Source organism: Meriones unguiculatus, chromosome X (assembly GCF_030254825.1).
Source record: "Meriones unguiculatus strain TT.TT164.6M chromosome X, Bangor_MerUng_6.1, whole genome shotgun sequence".
NCBI lineage: Eukaryota > Metazoa > Chordata > Mammalia > Rodentia > Muridae > Meriones > Meriones unguiculatus.
In genome coordinates this window covers 57,977,896-57,984,748 of record NC_083369.1, presented here as the reverse complement: position 1 = coordinate 57,984,748, position 6,853 = coordinate 57,977,896, and the positions used below count along the sequence as shown (strand labels likewise).

Genomic DNA, 6,853 nt, shown 5'->3' with positions numbered 1-6,853 from the left:
AAATAAGGTAAAATAAGCTAATAAGAACCCTTACTTTTTCCAAATTTTGACCTTTTGTTCTTACCTGGGTTTTTAGTGAGGCCATTGAGTAAATATTTATGTAGCACATGTTTTGGTGTAGTCTATGATTTTGGAATATCATAGGGCAAAATGAGGGTGTCTTTTGATAGGATTCTCATCAAATTCATGTTGAATTCCTTCTGTGATGTTATCATTAAAAATTGTTATTATCAGTGGACTTAGGGATGAACATGCATGAAGAAGGTGGGAGGGAAGGTGGGATTAGAAGGGGAGGCGGGAGGACTTTATGGGGGATTCAAAGTGAATAAAGTGTAATTAATAAAAGTTAAATAATTATTATTAAGACTGAAAATACCACTTAAACCAAATATCCACCAAATGTATATTTTTGTGCTAAGTCATTTTGTGGTAATGAACTCTTTGAAATTGATCCAAATTAACTCTCCTACAATGACTTATAAATAAACAGGATAATACACTTTAACTGAAAAAAACAAAATTGATATCTGAAATGACGTGAGTAAAACTGATGTCTGAAAGTATACAAATACAGTAGGAAACTTCTTTTTTGTGTTATAAAATTTTGTTCCCTTAGATTTTTATTACACTAATCCCAATAGATAATATATACATTGCTACAGATTGCTATACATAAAACCATCATTCAAAATTATTAAATTAGTTGCATATTTTAAACTACTCTTGATGAAGACAAATTTTAGTTGATAAGGCAGCAGAGAGTTGGTTTAGGGAATGTGGGCTATTCTATAATGTTGGCATGGATATTAAACATAGCCTTCCGTGTTTTCCCCTCAGCAAGATTATTTACGCTAATGGGATCTGTGGCTTGGCAGCAGTGGCTGAGGTGCTGTCCCTTTCAAGAGCTGGTCCTTACATTGCTATGAAGACGCTTATTCATCTCATAGTTAACGACCCGTCCTCCCTGAATGAGTTGGGCTACTTAATTTGTTGCATGACATGCACACAGAAGCCAGTTTCGAGGCTGTACCTTGTAGGCAAATCTCATGAATGTCAAAGAATAACAACACAGGGCAAAAGTCATCTGCCCACTCATAATTTCGGTATTATAATGTCATTAAAAGCAGCAATGGGGAGACCCCAGGTAGCAACCAGGCCCCAGAAGTGTATACTCCTGAAATAGTCCCAGAAGTCCTTGCTCAGGATGTATTCTGCCGCTTTCCATGCCAGCTGTCCAGCCATGGCAGCTAAGCCGCTATTCAGATGACACCAGCGTCTACCCAGCCCTCGGTGCTCTAAATGGGCACCTGCCTCAACAGGAAAAGTCTCATAGAGAATCAAGATGCCTCATCAATCTTCCCAGAATTGTTTAAGCTCCCATTGCTAAAAGTCTGTACTCCTCAACTCATAAGGCACATAAACTCAATTATGACAAAAGTATCAATAGGGTGAATGTTTCAAACTGCTGAATAACTTTTAACCAGTGATTGTAAACCTTATAGAAGATAGGTGATGTATGTCTACAACATAACGGACCATTTCGACATTTACACATAAACTTCCTTCAATTGCCACCATTAATGGAGTACCAGTATGTTCTAACAATAGTGTGTGTGTTTTATGCCTGTGAAGATGTATTCTCATGTAAGAAAGATGATTCTAACAGCATGTAGGCAGGAAGACCTCTTACATTAGTATTTTTATGCTAAGATTGTTATGGATCCAGAAGATGGAAGAAAAAGAGCCAACTCAAATAAAAACACTACCTGTAGCTCTCTAAAAGAGGGTTAGATGCTGAGGACTCTGAGAGAAAAAAAAAAGCCAAAGGTACTATCACAAAAGGGACTTCTTTTCAAGGATTACATTTGGGGAAAGTGTTCCAGGCTCCTTGTTGGTGACAGTACTCCTTGTTCTAGTAAGAAAGGGCTCCAACAGGTTATTAAAAACATGTGGGGTTTTTTGTAAAAATATTTTATTTTTAATTATGTGGTGCATGAGATTGCAGTGTCCACAGAGGTCTGAAAAGGTCATTTGTAGGTTGGATATGATAGACTTTCCTACATTATCCTGCTTGTGAACTCTGTTCCCATGTAACGCTATGTGCAAGAGGCTTCCCTTTCTGCAATGCAGCTTAGCAAACCTTCCTCATTCAGCCATAGACCTCCTTATATTGAGCACATCTGGTGATAATGTTGAAATATTCCCTGTATTCTTCTCACTGTTTCCCTGTCCCTGCTTTGAACTTTGAGCTATCTCAACAAAAACTTTACATACTACCAGTAAAGAAACTCTAAAACAGCATTATCCTTGAGTACCCTGGTCCTGTTGAATCTCGAATTCAACTTCAATTAATCAGCAATGATCAGCGGCAGGTCACAACGGACATCAGCTTCTCCAGAACTAGAGTTATAAGGAGTTGTGAGCTGCCTGACATGGGTGCTAAGAACTGAAATTTGGTCCTCTGGAAGAACAGTCTGAGATCTTAACTGCTGAACCATATCTTTAGCTCTGAAAACATACATATTTTTGAAGAAATCTACAGTAATGATAGTGGTGCTTATTTTACAAGACCAGTTACAATGCAATTAAATAAATGTTCCTAGAAAATGCTGTCACCATTAGTAATCTTGTTCTTTAAAATTACTCAAACAAAAATGACATTTTAATTCTCAAGTTTGCGTAGTTAATTAAATATGCTGTATTGCCTTAATTTGGCTTTTTTATGTGCATTGATGTTTTGCCTACATGTATGTCTGTGTGAGAGTGTAGGATCTTGAGGTTACAGACAGTTGTGAGCTGCCAAGTAGGTGTTAGGAGTTGAACCTGGGTCCCCTAGAAGAAGGATCAATGGTCTTAAACCCTGTTCCATCTCTCTAGCACCCTTTTTTGAGTTTTAAAAGATTTTTTTATGTATATGTTTGTGTGTCTGCGTGTTTATATGTGTACCACGTGTGAACCTTGTTTCTACAAAAGAGTGCTGTGGGAAGCAAAAGTTCTTTTTCAAGCTGTGGACAGCTGCTTGCCAGGCAAGCTGCTTTGTTATAGAGTATTCAGTGAAAAACTCATTTTAGCCTTTACCTTGAAGCAGAAATAAGCAGGAGATTTTGCTAAATTTTTTTAACTTGTCTGTGAGACCTTGGACCATGTCTGCCATACAGAAATGTGGTCTTTGAAAACAAACTTAATTGTTTCATGAACCCTCTCCTTGGACTAATGTGAACTGTGTTTGCTTTGTCTTTAAAAAGGAATTGGAGAGGAGACTCCAAGATGGCAGTGACCAGTGCAAACCTTATCTGAAGGGCAGAGGATCCAAAACTCCAAAACTGGTGAGTGGATGGGGAGCTGAAGCCAAAGCATAGACTTTGAGGCTTCCCAGACTAGAAGGGAAAACCCATGAGCTGTGACAAATTGGATCCATGCCCACCATGAACATCTCTCAGGACCAAGAGTGGCAAACTCTCAACCTCCTGCACTTTTGGTTGCACCTTTGCTGGCTCTGGCGACAGCAGGGAGTGCATAACCCAGGTAAGGGGATTCCTTACTCTAAAGGCCAAAAAGGGACCCAAATCTGAGAGCAGAAACCTATGGGCCCTCAGAGCTTACCTCAAATGCCTACAAGTGAGCAAGCCCTCTGCACTTTCCACACACACCTTCAAGTAAGTGCTTCTGTGAGAGAGTGCTTACCAACACCCAGATTGGGTCCTTCTATCCTAGCAACCAGGCATCAGACCCCTCCCACTCACACCCCCCCCCCGCTGTGGGCAACATAGGGATCCCTGGGATAACTTTCTCAACATTGAAGCCCCTGTTCTGTGGGTCTCCCAGTGTAGTCCAGCCAAACAGATGGTGTATCCCAGACAGATCTGACCTCTTGAAGCACAATACCAAGGTAAACGCATAAAATAGTTCTATATTTCCTAAGAAAATAGAAGCAGTCATCAAAAGTCTCACTGCCTCATCAGGAGTGGCTGCAATGTCTTCTTCTGTGGCTTGGTAAGGCTGCTCCCCACTCAGGGGGAGGTGAACAAAGAGCAGGCCAATCAGTTCATGTCAGGGACAGTCCCTGCCCCATTACCATGGAACCCACTTGGACACTGAACTGCCATAAGCTACCTCCGTGATGAGACCTGATAGTCTAGGATCAGAGGGAAGGGGAGGAGGACCTCTCTTATCAGTGGACTGAGAGAGGGACACGGGTAGGGAAAAGGGAGAGTGAGATTCAGAGGGGAATAAGGAGGGAGGTATAGGATACAAAGTGAATAAAGTATAATTAATAAAAATAAAAATAATTTTAAAAACTGATTGGCAAAATAAAAATTCTCACTGCCAAAAAAAGCCCAAGGCCTGATGATTGAAGCACGGAATTCTATCAGACCTTCCATGAAGAGCTGATGCAAATATTCTTCAAATTATTCCACAAAATAGAATCAGAAGGAACATTACCAAACTCATTCTATGAGGCCACAGTAACCTTGATATCTAAACAACACAAAGATACAACAAAAAAGAAGAATTTCAGACCTATCTCTCTTATGAACATTGATGCAAATATTCTTAATAAAGTACTCGCGAACCGAATCCAAGAACACATAAAAGAAACCATCCGCCATCAGCAAGTAGGCTTCATCCCAGGCATGCAAGGGTGGTACAATATACAGAAATCCAACAATGTAATCCACCACATAAACAAACTGAAGGGGAAAAAAAAAAAACACATGACCATCTCCTTAGAGGCCGAAAAAGCATTTGACAAAAATCCAGCACCCATTCATGTTGAAAGTCTTGGAGAGATCTAGGAAACAAGTGACATACCTAAAAATAGTAAAAACAATATACAGCAAGCTTATAACCAATATCAAATTAAATGGAGAAAATCCCACAGAAATCAGGGTCAAGGCAAGGCTATCCACTCTCTACATATCTCTTCAACATAGTACTTGAGGTCCTAGTTAGAACAAGACAACTAAAGGAAATCAAGGGATACAAATTGGAAGAGATCAAAGTATCACAATTCGCAGATGATATGATAGTATACACTAGTGACCACAAAAATTCTACCAGGGAACTCCTGCTGCTGATAAACACCTTCAGCATAGTGGCTGGATACACAATTAATTAAAAAAAATGAGTAGCCCTCCTGTATACAAAAGACAAAAGGGCTGAGAAAGAAAGTATGGAAACAACACCCTTCACAATAGCCACAAATAACATAATGTACCTTGGTGTGACTGTAACAAAGCAAGTGAAAGACCTGTTTAAAAAAATTTCAAGTCTCTAAAGAAAGAAATTGAAGGAGATATCAGAAGATGGAAAGATCTCCAATGGTCATGGATTGGTAAGATTAATATAGTGAAAATGTCCATCCTACCAAAAGCAATCTTACAGATTCAACACAATTCCCATCAAAATACCAACTCAATTCTTTAGAGACCTTGAAGGAATCATTCTAAATTTCATATGGAAAAACAAAAAACCCAGAATTCCTAAAACAATCCAGTAAACTAAGAAATTGTCTGAAAGTATCTCCATCCCTGATCTCAAGCTGTACTACAGAACAATAACAATAAAAACAACAGGCACTGGCAGATAAACAGTCTGGAGGATCCATGAAATCAAATATAAGACCCAGAAATAAACTCATACACCTATGAACACCAAATTTCTGTCAAAGAAACCAATACAATACAATAAAAAAGATAGCTTCTTCTACAAATGGTGCTGTTCTAACAGGATGCCTACGTTTAGAAAAATGCAAATAGATCCATACTTATCACCCTGCACAAAACTAAAGACCAAGTGGATCAAAGACCTCAATATAAAATCAGACACACTAAAAAGTAAAGTAGAAGAAAAGTGGGAAGAAGAAAAGTGGGAAGAAAAAGAAGAAGAAGTGAGAAAGAGCCTGGAATTCATTGGCACAGGAGAGAACTTCCTGAACAGAACACCAACAACACTGGCTCTAAGATTAATCAATAAATGAGACCTCATGAAAATGAAAAGCTTCTGTAAAGCAAAGGACACTGTCATCAGAATGACTACCTACAGATTGGGAAAGGATCTTCACCAACCCTATATCAGACAGAGGGCTAATATCCAGTATATATAAAGAGCGCAAGATGTTAAATAGCAACAAATTAAGTAATCCAATTTAAAAAAAGTGGGGTACAGAGCTAAACAGAGAATTCCAATAGAGGAATATCGAATGGCAGAGAAACAGTTAAAGAAATGCTCAACGTCCTTAGCCATCAGGAAAATGCAAATCAAAACAACTCTGAGATTTTACCTTGCACCCATCAGAATGGTTAAGATCAAAAACTCAAGTGACAACACATGCTGGACAGGATGTGGAGAAAGGGGAACCCTCCTCCACTGCTGGTGGGAATGTAAACTTGTACAAGCACTTTGGAAATCAATCTGGTGCTTCCTCAGACAATTAGGAATAGTGATTCCTCAAGATCTAGCTATACACTCGTAGGCATATATCCAAAAGATGCTCAAGTATACAACAAGTACATTTGCTCAACCATGTTTGCAACAGCTCTATTCGTAATAGCCAGAATCTAGAAATAACCTAGATGTCCCTCAATGAAAAAATGGATACAGATATTGTAGTACATTTACACAATGGAATACTACTCATCAATTAAAAACAAGGAAATCATGAAATTTGCAAGCAAATGGTGGAAACTAGAAAAGATCATCCTCAGCGAGGTATCCCAGAAGCAGAATGACACATATGGTATATACTCACTTATAAGTGAATATTAGACATATAATATAGGATAAACATACTAAAATCTATACACCTAAAGAAGCTAAGCAAGAAGGATGACCCTAGGTAAGATGATGAATC

The 6,853-nt window shown here is 38.7% G+C and overlaps 1 pseudogene; it reads right to left on the bottom strand.

Moving 5' to 3' along the window:
- Window positions 1-947: 947 nt before the first annotated feature.
- LOC110541419 (mitochondrial pyruvate carrier 1-like) lies at window positions 948-1,242 on the bottom strand (annotated as a pseudogene).
- Window positions 1,243-6,853: the final 5,611 nt, after the last annotated feature.